The following is a 25,501-nucleotide window of genomic DNA, read 5'->3' on the forward strand; positions in this document are numbered from 1 at the left end:
ATGCATATGCCTCGTAGATATTTTCCAGGTGCTTCAATTGTTGTAACATATATTTTGTAGATGATCTTGATAACCCCGCTATCTGCAATATGACTATCAATTTGGAATGATTCATTTTATGTAAAAAAAATTAATAATTATGGTGAATCAATAATTCTTTAGATTAAATAACAAATCTACTCCTCGAACAAAGATTATATGCAGAAATTATATGCAAAGTAAAATGTACATGAGTAAATTTTTAACTTTTCAAATTCCACTTATATTCATCAAAATTTCTAGTAAGAAACACAGAGTATCGTTACAACTTACGTTGTTTGGTGAACCAAACGTTGTGTCCATAACCTACCCATAATTCTCCATAGAATTAACGCAGGTCAATTGTTTTAACAGTTTTATTGGGTTTCCTTTGCGATCAATGTAGGGATTACATTTAAAATGTTCAAATATTATTTTTAAAAATTCTTGAATTGTTATGGGATTTACCACCGAAGAAGAAACCTGATAAACCTTTAAGCCATGGTTTCCTATGTGTTTCGCCATGGTTGCTAAAGTTGCATTCACAACCATGTTTGCTGATATCTGCAATTTGAATTCAACCAAAAAAAATAACACATTTAAAAGAAAAAGGATAATAGTTTTTTTAGGTCGAAGTTTTGAAGACATATATGGAAGATTTGATTGCCCAAGAGAAATAAATAATGTAGAGAAGCTCCAAAAAAAATCCAAGATTTAAATAATTAAAAAATGTCAAATCTAAGTTTGGAACCATACATTTTCATCTTCTAGATGTAGATGAAAAATGTAATCTAATAATAATAAAAAAATTAATATGGAAATACTCTAGAAAATCTAAAATTAATTACAAATGTTTTTTCACACTTTGTTAAGAGTTACTCACCAGATCTAGCAAGTATCTAGATCAGCCAAGAAGCAATATATTTGACCTTTTTCGTAGTGCGCAACGGATCAATCATTCCGCATGCTGAATATTTGATTTAACTCAACAACAATGCGAGAGTAATTGAGCATCGGATCTAAAGGTTTCCTCAACTTTGTCAAAGACTGATTTTTGATGAAACCTCAGCATCCATTCATTCGTCGACAGCGGTTTGAACATGTAACCAACATCTAGAGCACCCACATAAAACTTCTCTTGAATTTCATCTCCTGTAAGAGTTTATCTGCCTCTGGTCTAGCTTCCCTATTATTACAAATAAAGGGGCCCAATTGATATTTCATTTTAAATTGAGTCTTCTTCTTGGCTAACAAGAAATTAACCTCATCGGAGTTTACAATTTGTCTAAAATACTCTAATGAAAATATCCTCATGGGGAGGTATTTGGGAAATTTGTAGGGAGTAATTTGGCATCCATATATTCTGATTTCTGTGTAGTCCTAGTATAGATACCAGTCTCCCACTCTACTATTCTTTGCCAACTGTAAAACTCTTTTAATCTCCTAACTGATCCTGGGCTAATAACAACTGGTTAGCATGATTATAACCAGTTGAGCAAATGAATCAATGAATTCTTTGTAAGTAAATACAGTGGAATACATTTGGATCAATGGTGTCCAAAAGATGACAGATCTTGGATTGCCCTTGGTGTCTAAATTTTGGATGCTGATAGGAAACTTATCTGACTAAAAGTACAGGAACATGTGAAATAATATTGATGAATAGACAAAGATTGAGAGGGAACGATGGAGGCGATTTCTGAATCTAGGGTTCCAGGGGAGTTTCTCTGTGTCGCTGCTCCCCCAAAAGAATGGTGCTGCTGCGGATTGATAAGGCGAATAGCCACTGGAACACACGAGCTCGCTGTCTACTTCTGGTCCAGGTTCGGATCTGGCGAGGGAAGGGCTTATGGCGGTGGAAATCAAAGGAATCCGCGTCTGGTGTGGTTCACCATTGACAGGATGCAGAGAATCTCCATAAGGGCGACACCAGATATCGAATGCCCAGGTTCCAAGGTCTATTGTGATGCGTTGCAGAGTAGATCGGCCGTCCTAGGGCGATCTTCAGCCGATAAGATTACAGATCTGGCACGAGACGGGGGTATGGAGCTGTTTCAGCGGTATATGGAGTCCCTTAAACCCTTCACAATGCAGATCTGGGCCCATAACACTCTGACGCTGGAAACAGATCGATTTTCACCTGATCCGCTGATGATAGTATCAACCCACCTCGACCCACGCCATTTGAATACGAACAAGGAAGTATATGGAGTGCTGCGGCCGGAGGTATATCAGAATATAAACATGCAGCTGCCATCGTATCTCCTCCACAAATCGAACCTTCTGATCGCTTTAAGGGGCAAACATGGAACGGCAAGGATAGAATGGGCCGCACAGGCAGGGGCCACAAGGAATATTGCTTCCCCAACTCCAGGCGGACGAAAAAGAGGCGGCTTGGGCCTGATATCAGAGAGCCCTGAAGCTTTAACTCCGGCAGATCTAGATAATAAACTTGCAAATCAGGGCCTAATCTCCACTTGCATAAATCTGCTCCAGATCTTCATAAAATCCATTGAAGGCAAACATTTCTGCTTAAGACTTAGCAAAGGAACGAGCGTCCACGAATTAAAGAAAAGGATACAGGAGCATATTGGAACCCCAGCTCTATATCAAAACCTCATATACTCTGGATACTGTTTACAGGACAGCCAAACACTCCAGCACTACGGCATAACCAGCGATTCAACCATCATTCTAAACCTGCGACTGTGTGGAGGAAGCAGCGGTACCAGCTCAAAAAACACCAGCTCATTCCGGGATGCAGTAAAGGGGAAAAAGATGGAAAACAAAACAACACCACCATCAGAGCTTCCTGGGCCATACATAGTAGAACAAAAGCCAGAATCACCAACCTTACAAGTTACCATGCCTGAGGTAAGTGATATATATACCGATTTATCCAATACTGCTGTTATTTGCAGATTCAATGGCTTCTGGCCTAAATCAGATGCCCTGCATCAATGGATCTACTCATCTTGGTCACCTAACTGTGAAATTTACCTCTGCCCTAAGGGTTTTTTCATAGTTAGATTTAACACAGAGCAGGAAAGAGACAGTATCATTAATCAGGGCCCTTGGTTCTGGGGCAATGCCGGTCTCTTCACCACCCCCTGGTTTTCGGATTTTGATGCCACAACAATGATAGTCTCAAGAATGCCTGTATGGGTGAGACTACATGGACTCCCACTCCATTTCTGGCATCCCAAAGTGTTAACTGCCATAGGGAATACACTGGGCAAATTCCTAAAAATGGATGATGAAAGAGCTACCAGGGGTATATTCACTTTTGCCAGAATCTGTGTAGAAGTGGACTTGAGTGAAGGACTACCTGACCACATCACGCTGAACTTTAATAATGCCCAATGGATACAGCAGCTAGATTATGAAAACACAGCATTCCGATGCAGGACCTGTTTGCAGACTGGACACCTTCAAAACAGCTGTCCAATGGCACGAAAGGACCCCAGAAAAACTAGGAAACAACCTAAAAAACCCAGAGGCTGGCAGAATACAGATCCTTTAGAAGAAGAGGACATAAATGAGGAACCTACAGAGAACGTGAGGGAACCAGCCTCACAAGCAGGACAGAAACAGGCAGCGAACACCCCTACCACTCAAGCGGGGCCGATTATCACAGATCTGCATCAGGAGTTACAATTGGAAATAAGTGGCATAAAGAGAACCCACAGCTCATCGGGCTCAGAATCAGGCAAAGAACCTCAAATGAACACAATGGAAAACCAGCTAGCCATCATTACACCCAATGCTGACTCAGGAGGATGGCGTCGGGTGGAAAAAAAGAAGGGAAGGAAAGAATAGGCCAGCTGGAACATACAATTTTCTTTTTACTGTTACTCTGTGTTTCCTGTTTTTTTTCAGGAATAGTTACTTTGCTACCAATGTTACTGCTTTTTCACTTTGTCCGCTGCCTGACATTACAGGTTCAGCCATTTGCATATGCCTTGGGCATCTACAAAATGTAATTTTATCAACATATGAATAAAATTACGACTTTTTCCTAGGGGAAAAAAAATACTGATGAATACTTGAAGACTCTCTCATTTGGCAATCTAATAAGTTGTTCATGGATTCTATCTGCCAAGAACTGAGCATAGTTGTAAATTTTAGCAGGAGGCTTTCCTGGGAAAAATATAGAAAGGAAAGCAAGGAAAACCTCATCCACATGTTCATCTGTGGTGTACCCTAGAATGCAAGAGAGCATGGTAATAATTTGTCTACCTCTCTTAGAGAAAATAGTGGCAGCATATGGAGGACTATCTGTTGGAGTGTGAGACTATTTAATGATGAAGATTTGAATGATCTAAGCTTTCTTGGGAATGTCTAGCTTGGTGTAGAGATCAAGTAAGCCTTCAATGGAAAGTGGGGTATCATTTTGACTTGACTGGATTTGCGGCATTTGATTTACAGATTCTGCTATAATTGTGAACAAAACCTATTGATCAGGTGTGACTATGGCTCTCTGACTTGGAATATAGCATGCTTGGCAGAAATGGATGACTTCTAGGAATGGGTGTACCTGTTGGAAAAATTACTTGGGCAAATTTGACTCCCAAAGGTGAATTTCAGCATTCTGGTTTAAAAACTTGTTTTTACTCTAACAGTGGAGTTTCAATAGGTAGGCAAGGGAAGCAGTGTCCTTGATTTGAAATTGTTTGTTAGCTTGTGGAAGGTGTTCAATGTCCAGGTGAGGGGTTTGCAGAGGTCTTACATCTAGAGAGGTTTGGGAAGCCATAATTTAGTTTATTCAACTGAATTACTCTTTCTATGGCTTTTAGGGGTAAGGTCTGAAGGTCTGGAACCGTGGGGAGAGTAATAACAATCTATAAAAAGGGGTTTGGGTGCACAGTAAGCTTTTCTTTGAGTTTAAGAAGGTTTTTTAATTAATTTAATTAATTAACCTTGGATAATTACTGTGTATAACTGTAAATTACAAGGTCATTTCAGTTATATCAAGAATACTTGGAATTTAATGGTTTGGTGTGCAGATGGGTTTCTGTGGTAGCTACAAAAGGTACTCGGGCATCAACTGGCTATTTTTTGCTTCAATTTGGTGTCTGTAACGTCTTCAGGTGGAAAAAGCTGGCTAAATTAGTCACTTAGAGGCTCAGGGTGTCAAAATTGGTTTAGAAAAGGTTTACTGTTAAAACAAGCGAAAAGAATAAATTGGGGTTTTTTCAGGCTTTTAACCCATAATGGTTAGATTTTGGCACGAGTATTATTGAATGAGCAGTGGATAGTTTTAGTTTTAGGTGGGGAGGTGGTTTTGTGTGATTTCGCACCGCTTTTGGATGACAGACGTTATTTTTCACGAGCATGCGATATAATCTGGTGTCACGACATAGCAGAATAGTGCCCATCCAAAACCGTGAATCTTGTGTGCTCTCGGGTTGTTAACTATCAGACGACGAATCTACACGATATGATTGTGCGCCATTGGATCTGGGGGTGGGAGATCATAGGAATATCGCACAGTGAAGTTGCACAGACGGAGTCGGGAAAGTGATTGGCAGGGCCCGAGGTTTAATTACAAATAATTGTAATTCATTAATGAATAATGTTGAGATTTTTAATATAAGCAAATGGTTAATAAAGGTGGGACCACGGGTTATATGGTGGGGGTTTTAACTATACACCAAGGTTTGGTGAGTTAAAAGGGTGTCGAGAAATATTAACGTGGGGGAGATGAATTATATAATGCAGGGGTATAGTAAATAACTTAGGATAAAAGGGTTTTTGTGGGTTTTTTAAAGGGAAAAGGGGGAATTATTAAGAGGGGGAATGTAGTGTTTGTAATGGGAATGGGTTTCACACTTAGGGAAAGGGGTTTTGGAAAGGGGGGCTGATTTTGAAAGGCAATGTCTAGGGAAATGTATGAAACCAAGGGAATAAAAGGTCAAAATGAAGGGAAATGGTTTTTACAAGTAATGAAGGGATAATGAGGGGAAATTAGAAAATAAGTATGTGGAGGTCTAGTGAAATGAGGGAAAATTAGTAAACCAACTTTGGTGAATACCCTCACTTTCACAATTCCTCTTGCACATGAAACATAGGATTAAGCATAATGAATGTTCTTTTTAACTTAGCAACCTTGTGCATTTGCAAAACTTCTTCTACCTACCCTTTATTTACCCTAACATTTTCTCTTCATTCATTGGGTGCATTTGAGATTGCTGGCCCTTTATTTCTTTTTCTTTTGATAAGCAAACTATCTAATTCTAACCTTATAACTTCCAATGGCTTAGATTAAACTGTTGAGCTCATTTTTATTCTCTACCTAACTACTGATCTGCCAAGATTAAATAGTTTGGCTAGATCTTCATTCTCTATCTATCAACATGAAATTTAAAGCATGAATGAATCAAGATTAAAATATTTCACCATCATGGATTGTGGCATTTTTGACAAGTTGCACACAATCTTATTCTGCAAGGTAAAGTAAAAAGTAGTGGCATTTGAATTTCACACCTTCATGATCTTTTTTATCTCTTTTTTGGGGATTCATATTTTCTACTTTTTTATCTTTTTCTTTATTTTTGTCCTTTGATTATTCTTTTAGGACATACCCTCTTTACATTTTTTAATTTTAATACGGGAAAGCATTTTGCAGAAAGAAAAAGTATGTACAATATTCAAGACTAACCATAGCCAATTCAAAATTATGAATCTTATTATTATAAGAACCCTAACACTGACAGAGCACGAAGGTTAGCAGCCCCACTGCACCCTGTTGGAGTGACCGAACCTTTCAAACAATGGGGCCTAAACATCATGATCCAGGTGGCTCCAGAGACACACACAGGACAAATAGGGTTTATGGAAGCTCGAAAATCAAAGTGATCAGAATAATTTCAAACTAGGACGAGAGCGTAGATCTCATCGTCCTGCTCACGACAGTGTGAATGGTTCGTCAATCCGAGCTTGTATGAGGTTGAACGAGCCAGTGAAAGTTCTCGTCAAAGTTGGGTTATGGGCTAGGTTTGAGTGTCCTACAATTTGACCGATCTCAAGGCACGAAACCTAGCTCCCGAAATCGGTCAAAATTATGGCCTCATTAATTTTTCTAATATCCCTTATTTTCTAAAGGTTGGAAAACCTCCTCCATGTTTTAAAAAATATATATTATGGTGGCGGGCCACCACCACCGCCACCCCCAAAAACTATTACACAAAAAAAACAAAAAAGAATTTTAATAAGGCCGACGGGCCATGACCCCCGCTGGCCTAACCCAAAACCACAACCAAAAATAGGCATTAATATTAAATGGGTCTGCGGCCATGACCCCGTCGGACCCTCCTCCCAACTCCATTAAACATAACACATTAATGGGGTGGGCACGGGCCACCTCTGGTGGACCTCGCCCACACCCCCCCAACACTTAACACAATGCCATGGCATATATAGTGCGGCGCCGGTAGGGATTGAACCCACCCGGCCCACGTGGGCCAGCCCCGACCAGGCAGTCCCATAAATGAACCATGTACAACCAAAACAAGTGTGCCATAACTTAATACAATGCCATCCAAACAAATTTGCGGGAGTTAAGGGGCGGGCCGCCCAATGCGGACCCAACCCCCAAAAAAATTATGTATGTGGTTTTTAAAAACGATAAGGATATTAATATGGAGGGGTCAGGGTTTGACCACCTGAACTCCTCCTTGCAATTCGCCTCCTTATACCAATCCACCTAAACAATTTCATGGGTTAATCTACCTAGGATTTACATATAAATCTTCATTTTCATAGTGTACCCAAGAATGGAGGAACTAGGAGCGGGCACGGATTTCAAGGCAGAGGAGGCAAAGTATTCTTTATGTAGAAATTTCTGTTTTCCCACCCCGGTTTTCAGTTTCTCCTTATTTCTCCCATATAGTTAAATGCCCTTTCACATAACCATACATTTAACAAGCTGAAAAAAAATAAATTTGCTGAAAACACAAATTCTGGAAATTTTACAGAATGCTGGAAATTGCAGAAATAAAAATCAGCAGTAATAAACAGCCATTAAAACACATTTAAACACTGAGATTTTTGGTCAATGTGACCCTGGAAAAACCCCCTACAACTCTTGGGGAAAACCAGTTTGAGAGCTCTTCTTTATTTCTGAAAATTGCCTTTTACAGTGAGGAATTTTCAGCAAAAAATCAGCAAGCAAATTTACAACTTATCTCTTTTCCCATGCTTCATAGCAAACTGGAAATTACAGCAAACAGGACAACAATAAATGATGTACGGTCTCCTCGATTTTCGTGCCCACTTTCAGCATTAAATGCTGCTGTATGGCCCTCATTTTGCGTGCAGAAAAACCAGCAAACTGCTCCACGATTTTTGTGCAAACCTCTCCTCAAAAATCGTGCCAAAATCTGCCTTACACTGTGTGCTGAATCAGCTGTACAAATTTGCTCAACTGCTGCCTTGGAATGTGTGCCAAGTTGCTGTCTCTTTCTCCTCCCTGCTCAGAAATCTCTCTTGCTCTCTTGCTCTCCTTCTCCCAATCTGCTCATGAAAGAATTGAATCGAATGTGATCTTTTCCTCCTTTTCCTCCCTTAATATAACTCCAAATGACTTTTGGGTGATCTCTAAATCCAATGGCTGAGATTAAATGCTCATTTAAATCTCACTTTTTATTTTTTAATTCACCCCACTTTAATAAAGACCCACTTAGTCATTTATTTCCAAAGTCATTTTTCCTTTCTAATTTTTCATTAACTTTATAAAAGTCACTTTAAAATTAGACTTAGTAACTTTATCACTTAAAGTCATTTTTAAATTAGATTTAACTTTATAAAATTATAAAGTCACTTTAGGAGAAAACTTAAATTCTTTTGGACACTTTTCCCTAGGCCAAAGATCAAAGCCTAAGGGAACCACCTGTCCTCCGGTACCAAATTTCAACACTCCCTCTTACCGAGGAAGGTGTTCCTCACCATACCCATCTTGTCTCTGAAGTAGACATGCTTGCCCCGTGGTAAGGCTTTGGTAAGGATATCTGCAACTTGCTCATCAGTGGAAATATACTCAAGCTTCACAACTCCCTTCTGAACATAGTCTCTGATGAAATGATATCTGATCCTGATATGCTTTGACCTGTCATGAAATACTGGATTTTCCGCGAGTTTAATGCAACTCTGATTATCAAAGTAAATCACTGAAGGTCTCAACGGCTGAACAAATAAGCCAAACAACATCTTGCGAAGCCAGATAGCCTCACAACTAGCTAGACTGGCTTCCATATACTCTGCTTCCGCTGAACTCAGTGCTACTGACTACTGCTTCCGGCTGAACCATGACACTACTGTTGAACCCAACCCAAAACAGCACCCTGAAGTGCTCTTCTTATCAGAAGCACAGCCTGCCCAATCAGAATCAGTGTATCCTGCCAATCTCACTCCATCTCCCTGCCTGTAGTCCAGACCATAATCCACTGTCCCCTGCAAGTATCGCAAAATGTGTTTTGCAGCCACCCAGTGAACCTTCCTAGGCTCACACATAAATTGACTCATCGTGTTGACTGCAAAACAGATATCTGGTCTAGTGTTGACCAAATACATCAAGGAACCAATCAGCTGCCTGTACAATGTGGGATCCACCAACTCGGAATCCGAAGCATGAAGCTTCTTCCAGTTGGTGATCATTGGTGTCGACATGGGTCTACAATCCTCCATGTGGAATCTGCTAAGGATGTCCACAATATACTTCCCCTGCCCCAGGAAGAAATGTCCCTCCTCCTGCCACACCTCCAAACCCAAAAAGTAATGCATCAAGTCGATGTCCTTCATCTCAAACTTCGTCGCAAGATCTCTCTTGCAGTGCTCTATGAGTCTCTCTGCACCTGTAATGATCAAGTCATCCACATACAGCACCAGAATGAGAGGCTCCTCACCAATCACAATAAAGTAAAGGTTCGGATCTGCCTCACTCTTTGTGAAACCCATCCCCTGCAAATATGTATCTATCCTGGAGTACCAAGCTCTGGGAGCTTGCTTCAGGCCATAAAGGGCCTTCTTCAGTCTACACACATGGGACTCCTTCCCATGCACCTCAAAGCCCTGTGGCTACTCAATGTACACCTCCTCCTGTATGAAGCCATTGAGAAATGCGGTCTTCACATCCATCTGGTGGATCTTCCAACCCATCTCTGCTGCTATCGATATAATGGAGCGGATAGAAGTATATCGAGCCACGGGAGCGAAGGTCTCCTCATAATCAACTCCCTCTACCTAGGAGAACCCTCTAGCCACAAACCTCGCTTTGAATTTCTCAATGCTGCCATCTGCAGCATGCTTTACCTTGTAAAGCCATCTGGAAGTAACCATGGATTTGCCCTCAGGCCTCGGCACCACCTCCCAAACATCATTCGTCATGATAGAAGAATACTCCTCCTGCATGGCCTCTCTCCAGACCTGCTAGCTAGCTGCCTCCTCATAGCTAGAAGGCTCAGAGTCAAGGATGCTGGTAACCATCGCCATATAGCTACAAAACCTCTTAGGTGGTCTACTCTCTCTAACCGGCCTCTTCGGCTCAGCAACAGATGTGGCATCTCTCAAGGTGTCCTGAAGCCACTTGGGCTTTCTCTTCCCTGAGCATGCTTCTCCCATAGAAGAATGAAACTCCTCCTCCTCATCACCATCAGTAGCCTGAACTCCTGACTGTCTATATGTTGTCCTCCTGCCTGCACCTGAACCTGTAGAAGCTGAGGCACCGTGTGAACTGTCCATCAATGGACTCCCTAGTGAACTGCTCTGTGAACTGCTCTGCATGCTGCCCAAAGCACCACCCCTCTGGCTCGGCGAGCCACTGCTCACTGACGGACCTGACATCCTCATAGATGTACCTCTGAATCCTCCTGATCCCTGCCCACTGGATCCCTGCGACTAACTCAACTCCTGCTGAGGGTTTGGCTGATTCAGATACTCTAACTCCCGTGACCTCCTAAAGGCCCTGTCCTCCTCGAACTTCACATCCCGTCTGACAACAACTCTCCTCTATGCAGGAATGTAAATCCAAAAGGCCTTTGAGGTCTCACTGTAGCCCACAAAGATAGCCTTCTCTGTGATGGGCTCTAGTTTGGTCCTCTTCTCCTTGGGTATATAGGAGTATGTAATGCATCCAAAGATATGAAGATGACCAATATCAGGCTTCTTCCCAGAGAAAGCCTCCTCCAGAGTCATGTGCCCCAAGGCACGATGTGGACTCATGTTCTGCAAGTAAACAGCTGTGTTGCAGGCCTCTGCCCACAAGAACAATGGCAACCCCTGATCATGTAACATGGCTTTGGCAGCCCCTATGATGGATCTGTTCTTCCTCTCCGCAACCCCGTTCTGCTGGGGGCTGTAAGGAACAGTGAACTCCCTCCTAATGCCTGCCTTCGCACAATAGTCAACAAACTCTCCAAGGGTGTACTCTCCTCCATTGTCCGACCTCAAGGACTTGATCTTTCGACCTGTCTGAGTCTCCACAAGAGCTCTGAACTCCTGAAACCGCTTGAAGACCTCACTCTTGGTCTTCAAAAAATAAATGCAGGTCCTCCTGGAGTGATCATCAATGAATAAAACATAGTACTCATATCCACTCAAGGAAACATGAGACGTCTGACCGCTCACATCGGAATGAATCAAATCAAGTATCCCCGTCGCTCTGCTGTCACTGCTGGGAAAAGGGGATTTGGCAAATTTTCCCATCTCACAACCTCTGCAAGTATCAAAGTGATCAGTATTGAAATCTGGCACACCTGTAGTGATCTCCCGCAATGTCCTCAAGGTTCCATGATACATATGTCCCATCCTACGGTGCCAAATCTCACACAGCTCAGAACTGCTAGCTCTGCTGTCGGTACTACTGCTCAATGCCAAAAGGGGCTGGAATGCAAACTTGTACACCTTTGCATGGAGTACACCTATCACTCTAGCTGAATCAGCTGGAGTGCCCCTGGGATACATCAACACCTATCCTCCCCTGAATAGTACCTCATATCCTCTGTCCTCCAAAGCTGAGATGGATATGAGGTTCTTCCTCATCCCTGGCACATAAAGAACCTCTGACACCTTCAAGGGAGGTTTGGACTCCCTCTGAAATGTCACTTTCCCCACCCCGACTGCTCTAACAACTCTGTCATCACCGAGTACTACCTCAATATCAGTGCCACTCTCTGAAAGCTCTGAGAAGTACTCACGGACTCCTGTCATATGACGTGAAGCCCCACTGTTCACATACCAGATACCTGAAGATGCTCTGCTAATCGAGGGAAAAGCATGCTCCCTCTAAACCTATGTGGCAGGTGATCCTGCACTAGAGGACTCACACATAGTGAACGCAAACTCTCAGTCAAAACGACCAGCAAAGTCCTCAATATCTGCTAAAGCTGCCACGTCCTGGTTCTTCCCCTTCTTCTTCTTCTTCTCCGGACACACAACTGCATAGTGTTCCATCTTTTGACAATTTCAACACTTCACCTTGGAATAGTCCTTCTGTGTGTTCCCCTATTTACCTTTACCTTTGCCTTTGCCCCCACCACTGCTTGTGGAAGCCTGCTTCTTCCCTTTGCCTTTTTTGCCTCCTGCCACCAGTGCTACATCCTCATCCTGCTCAACTGGCTTGGCTGCCCCAAGCTGACCTTTCCTGATCTCTGTCTGAATGCAATCATCCCAAAACCTCTCCCATGTGGGAAGGGTCTCACATGCACAAACCCCATCAGCAAAGTTCAACCATGAACGGGGGAGGCCATTCACTGCAATCCGCACCAACTCAGTGGGTGGAATGGCCTCTCCAATCGCTGCCAACTCATCTCTCACATTAGTAATCTTTGTGAGATATCCAGCTGCACTATCATTACCCATCTTAATGTTCTTCAGCTTCTCCTTCAGGACCATCTTCCAGTTCTCATTGGTACTCTAGTAGAGATTGGACAATGCTATCCACATCTCATGGGCATTGCTCTTTCCTCTCACATGAGGAATGCAATGGTCTTTAATTCCGTCAAGAATCAGCCTCTTACCCTTGTTGTTCTTTTTATTATAAGTTGTCAACTGAGTAGCATCAGTAGGCACAACAACAGGGTTCTTTGTGATATGCACCATGATATCCCAGACTTCTACCTCCTCAAAGATACTCTGCATTCTCTCCTTCCAAACGCTGTAATTTATATGCCCATCCAGCCTATCCTCCACCCTCAATCCCAATGACATCATGCTGTCCTAAAACTAAAAAATAGCACTGTTGTAGTAAAGATAAAACTGTTGTTTATGAAAAAATCAGCTTGCTGGAATTTTCTGAGTGAAAAATCAGCAACTGTAATTTTTCCTTTTGCTGTCCCAAACTGCCCTTCAGCACTCAAGCTCTGGTACCATGTACAAACTTATGTTTTCTCACCCCGGTTTTCAGTTTCTCCTTATTTCTCCCATATAGTTAAATGCCCTTTCCCATAACCATACATTTAACAAGCTGAAAAAAATAAATTTGTTGAAAACACAAATTCTGGAAATTATACAGAATGCTGGAAATTGCAGAAATAAAAATCAGCAGTAATAAACAGCCATTAAAACACATTTAAACACTGAGTTTTTTGGTCAATGTGACCCTGGAAAAACCCCCTACAACTCTGGGGGAAAACCAGTTTGAGAGCTCTTCTTTATTTCTGAAAATTGCCTTTTACAGTGAGAAATTTTCAGCAAAAAATCAGCAAGCAAATTTACAACTTATCTCTTTTCCCATGCTTCACAGCAAACTGGAAATTACAGCAAACAGGACAGCAATAAATGTTGTACGGTCTCCTCGATTTTCGTGCCCACTTTCAGCATTAAATGTTGTTGTATGGCCCTCGTTTTGCGTGCAGAAAAACCAGCAAACTGCTCCTCGATTTTTGTGCAAACCTCTCCTCGAAAATCGTGTCAAAATTTGCCTTACACTGTGAGCTGAATCAGTTGTACAAATCTGCTCAACTGCTGCCTTGGAATGTGTGCCAAGCTGCTGTCTCCTTCTCCTCCCTGCTCAGAAATCTCTCTTGCTCTCTTGCTCTCCTTCTCCCAATCTGCTCATGAAAGAATTGAATCGAATGTGATCTTTTCCTCCTTTTCCTCCCTTAATATAACTCCAAATGACTTTTGGGTGACCCAAGTGACTTTTGGGTGATCTCTAAATCCAATGGCTGAAATAGATTTAGATCAATGGCTGAGATTAAATGCTCATTTAAATCTCACTTTTATTTTTTAATTCATCCCACTTTAATAAAGACCCACTTAGTCATTTATTTCCAAAGTCACTTTTCCTTTCTAATTTTTCATTGACTTTATAAAAGTCACTTTAAAATTAGACTTAGTAACTTTATCACTTAAAGTCACTTTTAAATTAGATTTAACTTTATAAAATTATAAAGTCACTTTAGGAGAAAAATTAAATTCTTTTGGACACTTTTCCCTAGGCCAAAGATCAAAGCCTAAGGGAACCACCTGTCCTCCGGTACCAAATTTCAACACTTTGATGCCCAAAGATTCTCCAGGGAGGTAAAAATTATTTTTGTTGGAACATAGTCAAGTTTATAGTCATTTTTCACGGTTTTCCGTAGGGATCACAATGGCAAGGTCAGATTTTCCCTTTGAGTTGCAGATTTCCAATCCACCCATGGAGCAAAATCTTTGAGGAATCTAGGGGAAATCTAAAAAATTCCTTGAGCCCCAGATTTTCAATTTCTCATAATTCAGAAATTTGATAGTCGATTTTGCACTATTCGGCGCCACAAACCTGATGGTGCATTCATATTTTTCATTCGCTCATTTCATTTTCCAGCCACTTTTCTAAGTGGAATGTAGGTGTCAACATCTATGTGTGAGTAGCCATTTCCATGCAGTTGATGCCGTGAGATCAATGGCATGAACAACTTCAGCAGTTTGACATCCACCTCTTTAGATGGCCCTTGGTTGTGAGGTATATGCAGTGTGTAAATGTACTTCTTTTTCCATGCATTGTGCTGCATAGATCCATGTTTGATGTTTGATGTGGGATCTTGTTTCTTACTCGTTTTCATGATTCCTACTTGATGTGATACAGAATCATATGTGTGATGTACTTGTTGTCATGATTCGTAATGTTGTGTTTTGAGATCCCTTTGTTGTATTTTGATGGGATACTCATGTTGTCTTCATGTATGTTTGCATTGAGATCTCTTTTATGCCATGTTGGCAGAATGCTCATCATGCATGAGTTTGTGTCACACTGATAGGAGTCTTTTGACTGAGAGTTCCTGTAGTGGAACATCTCTTCGAGTCACTCCTGTGTGAGGGCATTTTCCTTGTATGATAGCGACATCACCTCTTATGTACATCATCACTATTGACAGCACTTAATGCAACGGCCTACACCATATTGACACTAGGGCTCGGAGACATAGTCCCTCCTGGACGAACTCCGTTATAAACGACTTATGTTTTCATGTGTTGATAATTTTCACATTCCTCTTCTTTACAGCATGCAGATGTATTCATTTATGTTCTCTTAAAAATGCAATTTAACACATCACGAAAGTAAAAGGTCTTAGAAGGGACATTTGTCACACCCGGACCTGGATCACATCATTGGGGAAATTTTCCCACATTCGTCAAAACAACACCGCTACATTCTAACAGCAACTGATTACTTCAGATGGTGGACAAAATCAGTTCTTCTCAAACAAGTGAATGACCAAGAGGTCATCAGCGTCCTCCAGCAGAACATCATCTCATGCGTTGGCATTCTGGTATCACTTGTTTTTGACAATGCAACATACTTTTTGTCTTTGAAACTTTATGATTTTCATTACAAAATGGTATTGTGCTAAAACACTCATCCAACTACTACCCACAGAGAAACGATCTTACATAATCCACAAACAAAACCTCATCCGCATAATGAAAAACATTGTTTTCTCTAAGCAATGCAACTGGGATTCCGCCCTGACAAATGCATTATGGGTTGACCATGTAACACCCAAACCCTCTCTGAATACCTCACCGTACTTCCTGGTCTATGGTAAAGAAGTCATCCTTCCACCCAATATCTACTTTCCTGCACTTCAGCTATCCCAAGAATCCCAAGGAAAGCCTTGCCAGCTAGTTCAGCATAGGATGGATACACTCCACAAGCTTCAGGAAGAAAGGATGAAAGAAAAAGAAAAATTTACACTCCACCAAAACTGTATCAAGAGATGGTTCGATAAGAAGTCTGTAGGGAAAGCTAACTTCGGTGTTGGTGACTTGGTCTTGAAATGGGATAAATCCCATGAAGACAAAGGCAAGCATATGAAGTTCCAGTCCCTGTGGATTGGTTCATACACAGTCCATGAGAAGCTTTCCCCCCACACATACCATTTGCAATCACTTAACGAGAGGATTGAAAACCTTCCTATCAATAGCCAATATCTCAAGCACTACTTCCAGTAGGACAGGCCGCTCCCTATGCCATGTACATAATCTGCTTGTTGCTTGTTGTTTTCATTTTGTTTGCCTTGCTTACTATTTTTTTTTCATTTTGTTTGGTTTGCTTAATGCCTTACTATTTCTGTTTTTCAAAATAAGTGTTGCCATCTACTGTGTTCTGGATTTTGAATGAGTATGTCATTGAGATATGAAGAGACTTGTGACACTGCAACACTTGGCTAGTCTTGTGTATGTCTTCTCTGTGCTTAGTTATAACATTCGGTCGATTAAGTCTTGACAGAAAATACGAACCTTCTGCAAGGGAAGTTTTGGTCCAACCATGAACCTGTGTCCACACTGGGAAGCCTCATGCCTGTACTCAGCTTTTTGATTTGTGTGTTCAAGCTCATCCAACTAGTAGAAACAGAGAAGGGGAAAATATAAACAAACAAACCTATGTCAAAGGTCTTACACACATCCCTGAAGGAACAATCTCTTCTTCTCTCAATAAGTCGGGATCCCTCTTTCGCCCCAAAAATAAATAAGTTCCTATGCACATTCCTCTTAAAAATCACACACACACAAAGGTGAAAGAAGAGAAGGGCTTCCTATACTAATAGGTGAATCATACAACTCCACCGAGGTACTGACCAGGCTCACTGGCAGTGGAGCAATGCATGTGCTACTGCATGACTTCGCCGGGGTACTTTCGAGGCCTGTTGGCATCAGAGCAACACCAGAGATGAAAATTATACTCTGAAAATATTCAACTCGTGAGCTAAACTACCCTTCCCAATTTTGAAACATTGTGATCAAGCTGAAATTTTGTTATGTTTGACTGAGTTGGAAAAGGGTGAACCATGTCTGTCCATGGAGTAAGTGGGGAAGCCAAAGCAACCCACACATCGATTCAATACTCCCCAAAAGACCAAGGCCATGTGCTATCAATGAACCAAAACAAAGAAGGTGGAGTTCTACCAGTGTGTCGCCAAGTGTTGTAGCAGCTGTAACACCCTCCAAAATTTTGGTCTACATCCAATTTCAAAGCCTCCTTTGAGAGTTTTAATTGATGTCTACACGCACTCGGGTTCACCCTGTGATCTCGTGTGAGTCTTCGCACCCACCTTGCTTGATTATTTGACAAACAACTTTTGCAATTTTATATCAATATCATGCTTGTGACCATGTTCTGGTCATACACAAGGTTTTCGCTTCATGTGTACATGTTGTGTTCGCTATGTAAACATTTGTCACGCTCACACATAGAGTCATTTACATTGTCGCGCAAGCATTGTCGCGGTCATCCAACGATCAATCACAAGCATCACGCTTGTCGCTCACACCATCAGTCTGCCATGTTGAGCATGTGTGTCTGGATGGTTTGATTCTTCTCGTCATCAAGTCATGTAAGCGTGTGTTTGCAAGTACGCGTATGCACCTTTTCACTCACTCACACACTTAGTCATTTTGCTGAAGTTCTGATGACCGGATTCCTCTCTGACAACCGAACCTTCACCCTGCCATCGAGTCAATCGACTATCACCAGAATAGTGCATAAGCACCAAGAAAGCCATTTCAAGTTGCGTTGCCTGCAAGCTGATCAATCAACCTTCCTGTTGGTTAACCAGAGAGTTTGACCCGACAGTCACCCCGGGACTGACTCCCTCAAAAATTGTGGAGACTCTAAAGACCTTGCCCGCTCTACTGACTAAGAAAATTGTGCAGACAAGCGGGACAGACACTCACTGCCTGTCCTTGTCTCCCTCAGAATATTGCGTAGTTTTTTTAGCCAACCCACCAACCAGCCGGTCAGCTGCTCACCGAGAAAACTGCGCAGATTTCATGAGCAAACCCTCTACTGCCCAGCGGTCCACTTAGCCTAGAAATTGCATAGAAGTGATCAACAAGCTAGCCTCCCAGCAGCTTGCTACCAGCTCCCTCCAGGAATTGCGCAGTTTTTGCTGCCAAGCTCCCAACAGCCAACTACCAATTCCCTCTAGGAATTGTGCATTTTTTGCTGCCAAGGTCCCAGCAACCAGCGACTAGTTCCCTCTAGGAATTGCGTAGTTTTTTCTACCAAGGTCCCAATACCCAGCTGCTAGTTCCCTCCAAGAATTGCGTAGTTTTGGCTGCCAGGCAGCCCAAATTGCTCCTCCCAAAACTTTTGTAGTTTTGTCCTCTAGCTAAGCCAGACCCCGCGGATAGTCACTATCGATATGGATTTCCCATCACCATTTCTTAGTGACTTCTGTGAAATTTTCACTAGTGATGCCTAGAGCCTCCATCCCAGCTCAAAGCTCGCAACCTTGTCTTCTCTCCTGGCCACCTACATCAGAAACGATCATGCATCATGGTAAACTAGGATGTTTATGGATTTGATGTCATCTTGTCATGAGTGACTGTAGATACAGAGACACAAACAAACATGGAGCAACGACGGATGGGATGAACAAAGGGATTACATGCATAAGGACATGTTCACCAATAGACAAAAAAACGATGCATGCAAAGAGATGTGCTTGTGAACAGACGATCATGCAAAGATATGTTCGTGAACAGATGGACGAGCGAACATGCACTTTTCACGAACTGACTAAACTGTCAAGCATGCCAACATACAATCAAGGTGCAACGTGTGAATGCAACATCAAGTGAACCCAACGACCATCGAAAAATCCACGCACTTTGCCATCCGGAGATGAAGTTGTGACACACCATGAGGACATCCATCACCCAGAAACACTGCAGCTCAACATGCATACTAGCAGTAGCACAAATATACCAGCACTGTCATGTCAATTCTTGTCATGAGTCATGTCTTCTACATCTCTACTGTGGGTCGTACTGTCAATCAATGTAATATAACGTGGAAGTCCAAGACACCCACTTTTCATATGAAGAGTCACATGAAGTTGAAAGGTCATGGAAGTCAAATAGTCATTAGGGAAGTTGAACTACCACAAGGGTCAGTTTCACCCTTGGCTATAAATACTCCCTCATTTGTACATGCAAAGGACTTTTCACCTCGGCTCCTCCCACATAGCCTTGAGTGTCTGTAATATTTTCTTTGAGGAGTAAGTAGTGGCTCCAATGTCCTTCCCATGGGGTTAGTGATGTATGGTGTAATGATGTGTCTTGTAACTTTCGCTTAATTCAAAAGCCTGCTAACAAACCAACACGTTTTCACACGTGTTGTAATTGTTGTAAGACTAATATTGAACACTTGTAATACATGTTGCTTTAACCTGTGTTTAACACTCGAACACATTCAATTGTTGTAATACATATATATTATGAAAATGTGTTGTATGAGTTGTTAATGTTTTCCTTCCTACATTGGTTAACTCCCCAGACATCAAACATACCTTTCACGTAAAAATTTTATAACCACTGTAGCACTCGCGTGGACTCATCTGATGTGCGTTGTATATGTTATATTTCCTTGTGTGCTGTGGATGTCACATCCGTGTGGATTGCTCCTCTGGAATCTGTGCACATCTTGTTGTGTTGTGTATTCCTAACAGAGTTGGGGCTTCCTCTCATCCGACTTGGGATTCACGCCCACCCTCTCCCTTTGTAGTTTAAGAACCATTGACACAAGTAACACTAGCAATCACCAAGCACACGAACCTCACTACTCGAAGACAAAGCAGACCACTCCCCTGTGCTAACGACAAAGAGTTGAGGCAAACATTTAAGATAATGGCAACTAGGCCATCATACCAAATGGGACTCCCACACCAAATGTGTGAAGTCTAGTTGGGACTTCATACTGGGGTGATCCCCTGAATGTTGGCGGGTCAAGCACCGTCAATAGGTACTTAGAGTTTTCTGGGATCACTCTTGGGTGATTAGAGTTTTGTTGGATCACTCTTGGAGGAGTGTGGCATATTTGGGATTTGGATCAAGAAGGCGAAGGAAGACTAGGAAAACGCAAGAGGACATCAGGATCAACAACTATCGCTAGTTTTGCTTGTCAGTACTGAGTTGCATGTATAATTTTCTTGCTAGTATTGTCATGCATGGTATATGCAAGTGGTTTCTTGGTTATGGTATGTCATTGGCATGGAGGATTTCCTAGATTGACAGTGGTTTTTCCTAGCCTTTCCATTTCCTGGATAGCCATGGTGTCATGGGAGTCTTTCCCTTCTTTTTTTGGTTGGTTCTCATGTTCCTTTGGTTGTGGGTTGAGCTTTTAGTTTCTGGAGCCTTGGTTGGACAAATGCTCTAGAGCCCTGTAACAACTTGGGTTGATTTATTAGTCATGGAACTTTGGTTGGAAAAATTCCCTAGAGCCTTTGGTGGGTTGAATTACTAGTCCTGGAGCCTTGGTTGGAAAAATGCTCTAGAGCCCGACAACAGTTGTGGGTTGAGTTACTAGTCCTGGAACCTTGGTTGGAACAAATGCTCTAGAGACCTAGAGAACTTGGGTAGAGACCAATATGGTGATGGTTAGTGATGTTTGACCATGGGGTGGAATCATTAGTTGAGTGTTGAGGTGGTTTGGCCTCTAGAATCCCTGGCTTGAGTTTCATTCAATTGTTCTTATGAGATCCCACATTCATGCTTGGAATATGGCACAGGGGTGATTGGATGAAGAGAGATTTAGTTCAAACAATGTATGGTCGGGTGTAATGTAGAAGTACTGAACCTGGTTGGCCCTTACATTCATTAATAAGAGCTCTCTTTATCACTGGTATTTTATGGGTAAATACACTTGTTTATATGCGGATTATATGGTTGTTATATCCTTAATATTTTTATTGTTTATATGTTGGTTATGAATGAGTTTTATAACAGTCAAAATGAATGGATCTCATCATGTTTTGGTTAATAATTGAATTTACAATGAATATGTGGCTTAATATATGGTAATGTAGTTATTGTAATGAGGCATCAATGCTTCTTAGAGATTCTCAGATAAGTATGAGACCCCTATGCTCAAATATGTTGTTTAAACCTGTAGAATGCATATTTGACTTGTTTGACGAAATTACTATCATGGATAGTAAGGGTCCAGTTAAGTTTTTGTTCAAGTATTTGCATTTGTATCATTTTTTTGATGTTACGTTTCATTTATGGAAGTTTCATGGAGTCTTGGGCAGTGGCTTGAGTCCCGGCCCTGAAAAGGTGGCATAGAATCTAGAGTCGCTGGCACACAACTACCTGGAAAAGCCCCAAGTCGCACGCATGCCTTGTTGTGGGGGAGAATGGAGGGTACTAGTCGCATGCATGCCCATTTCAAGGGAGATACTAAAGATTTAATGCAATAAAATGTCAGTTTGTCTCAGGGGATGGTCACCTTGATGGATTGGATGGCTCCTAGGGTTTTGTTGCAAGTGTAGAAGGTCGGGTTGTCTATGTTCCATCATTTCCTCTTCCTTAACTGATACATAGGGAGTTGAGTCATATCATAGTAACACTTCATCACATTTTTACCCCATTTGGCCTTTTACTTGGGTAGATGTGAGAGGAGGGTGTTACAGAGTGATATCAAAGCAGGTTCTGTTCTCTATGGGGAATGTCTGGTTTTTGTCCTCTTTGGGTGTTATCTGATATCACAGAGTGGTATCAGAGTATGGTTCACCACATGGACTAGATGGGAGGTGTGTGTTGGTTGTGCATTCACATCCATTTCATATGTGTTCCCTATGTTTGTGGTCTATGTTCCTATTGCATATGCATGGCATTGGTCATAGTTACAGTGGTGTCTCCAGGGGAATGTTGATGGTGTTGTTGATTGGGTGTGGTCGTCATGAGTGTATGTTGTCTATTCATTTGTTATGCATGTCAATGTTTATAGGTTTTTTTCCATGCATTTTTATGGTTATAGTTATGCATGCATAATAGGCTAGATATGCATTGTGAGGTAATTGTATGTAGTTATGTCATTATGATGTTGTTGATAAGATATGATGCTAATATGTTGGATAATATAGAGAAGGAGATGCAGAATATTAGATTGAAGTTGCAGCACTAGACTTTGAGGTAAGATCATATTGTCATACATGTATTGTATGTTTTGCATGCAGGTATGTTAGTTAACGGGTTGTTATATGCATTAACGTTATATACATGTTTGTCATTTTATTGTTGTTGTGGTTAAATGAATGGTAGATTCTAGTGAATCAGTGTAGTCATATGCACGTGTTGAGTAGTCATGAATGATAGTAACTACTTGTTATATGCATTGTTTTCGTTTATTTATGTTAGTTAACTTGATGATTATGTTATATGTTGTTGATAAGTATGTTATATGTTAACTTGTTGATCTTTATATGATAGTTAACTTGGTGATTATGTTATATGTTTTTGATGAGTATGTTATATGTTCACTTGTTGTTGTTATATGTTGGTTAACTTGATGATTAGAGTTATTGCATTAAGATCTTGATGTTATATGTATCATAGTAATTTGGATTGGTATACGCAGATGATTGTGGTTATGATACTTAGGTATGAGTAGATATAATTGTGATATTGTGTTGTACTAATATAGACTAATTGTGCATATGTGATTGTTATGCATGAATGACAATTGTTTATGAGTTTATGATGTGAACATGTTAGCTAGTTATGTTAAGGATATCATAAACTTTTTTATGTTTGAGTTGATTATTGTGAATTTATATCGTGCTAATATAGATTGATTTTGTAGAAAAGATAGCCTCCCTGGAGATGCATTAAGGTATGAGTTTTCTTATGTCGTCTACTTAAATCTTGAATGTGTGATTATGTCATATATATGGTGTTGAGTGTCTGGTGTCTATTATGTCATATATTTGTTGTTTTAAGGTTTGATTCATCGCATGATATGAGCATGTGTGTAAGATTGCATGAAGAAATGATCTTGTTTTAAGATGGTTGTACTAATACATATGTGTTGAGACAACTAATATGTACTTGAGTGTAAGTAGGTGATAGTTGTAGCATTATGTATTTTGAACGATGAATGTGTAAGATGGTTGTACTAATACATATGTGTTGATGGCGGACGGCGTTGGAGGTCAGAAGGAGGCGGCAATGGCTCCACCCAAAGCTCGATCGCCGATGGCTCCTGCGTACAAACAAGGGCACAGACCCAAGGCGGAGGCGGAAGGGGTTTCGATCCCTGCTTTAGGAATGGTTATACGCCCAAATCGCATCTGTAAAACCCTTGATGCGCCCATAAGCCAACATCTTGGAGCTGCAAGACCAACACGGGCTTTCTCTGCGCCGCCGAGAGCAAGGGTTGCAATATATTCGCAGGAGATAAGGTTCAAACGCAGCAAGGAGGCTCGGATCCGGCCGGATCTGTTACGGGAGACGGAAATTGGTGGTAAACCCCCAATCGACACAAATAGATCGGCTATATTGCCGAAATGCACACGGATCGGATGGTGGGAAGCTTGCTCGGTTCACGCCGCCTTCATGAAGACTGAGAAGCCGACGCAGATAACAGAGCCGGATAAAGCGGAGGTGAGGGCAATAACTTGGCCCCAGCCAGATCCAGGAAACGATTATGCAGCAGAAGACCGATTCTCAGGCGAAGCAGCACATAGATCTACAGTACTTAGTAACAGATCGGGTAATAGGCTGTCAGATCTAGATCTCTGTAGAGCAGATCTATCACTATGCAGGTCAGATCTGAAAACACACTCACCAGAAAAGACGAGCAAAGATAAAAAAAGCTCTCTCTTTATTAAATCTATGGGAGGGAGCACAATATGCATCGAAATAGGGACATGGGAGGCAATAGAAATCCTCAAACAGAGGATACATGAAAAGACTGGAATCCCACCATACAAACAACTCCTCATCCACGCAGGCAAGGTAATACAGGAGGGGTTCAAACTAATGGAATATGGTATAGCAAAAGACTCTACCATCTGTCTCAGCTCAAGATTGCGCGGAGGCTGCCCCGGCTCAAGTTCAAAAGGACCTGTCTCCTTCAAAGATGCAGTCAAAGGGAAGATGGAACCACAAAAGAAACTAGAACAGCAAGCTACAGCACCAGGGGCATACATTGTTGAGCAGACAACACAGAACCCTGCACTAGCAATCTCTATACCAGAGGTAAATGAAATACAAACTGATTATTTAACTAAAGCAGTGATATGTAGGTTCAATGGATTTTGTCCCAAACCAGAAGCCCTTCACCAATGGATCTACTCCATATGGATAGAAAACTGTGATATCCATCTCTGTTCAAAAGGATTTTTTATTGTCAAATTTGACACCATAAAGGACAAAGAATATGCTTTGAACGAAGGACCATGGTTTTGGGGAAACGCTGGCCTATTCGTGAAATCTTGGTTCCCGGATTTCGATCCAAACAGCATGGTGGTTACCAAAATGCCAGTTTGGGTAAAATTGTTTAACCTTCCTATACACTTTTGGCACTATAAAGTACTGGAAGGAATAGGCAATACACTGGGATCCTTTTTAAAAGCAGATCATGAGCGCCTATCCAAGGATATCTACACATTTTCCAGGATATGTGTGGAGGTAGACCTCAGTCAAGGCCTACCAGAGCACATTATCCTAATACATAATGGGAAACAATGGGCACAACCTCTGGATTATGAAAACACCGCCTTTCGCTGCCGCATATGTCGACAAACAGGTCATCTACAGAGCACATGCCCACAAAACAAAAAAGATAAAAAAAGGAGACAACCACCAAAACCGAAAGGATGGCAATTTTCAGCCACTTGGGCAGAGGATGTAGAAGAGGATAAAGAAGAGGAAAGGAATGTGGAAGCCACCAGCAATCTACAAGAAGATTAAGACGAAAAGAACAACCCAGAAATCAGCAATGCAAGCTATCCTCACCACATACAGAATAATGAATATCTGATCGAAGGAGCAATAGACACAAATGCAGGTAACCCACAACAGCAATATGAGAATACCAGGCAGGAGATTGGAGGCAGCAAACGAGCATACTCGCCAACAAGTACAGATTCTGAAAAGGACAACATGGCTGCCACAAATGAAACACAAATGATTATTGTAACAACCCCGCCTAACAATGAAGGTTGGCGGAAAGTGGAAAAAAAGAAGGGTAGGAAAATCTAGATTGTCTATTTGATTGATT

The sequence above is a fragment of the Pinus tabuliformis genome, chromosome 1_2 (assembly GCF_031772625.1).
Source record: "Pinus tabuliformis cultivar Carrire ecotype Pingquan chromosome 1_2, CPIR1, whole genome shotgun sequence".
Classification (NCBI taxonomy): Eukaryota; Viridiplantae; Streptophyta; class Pinopsida; order Pinales; family Pinaceae; genus Pinus; species Pinus tabuliformis.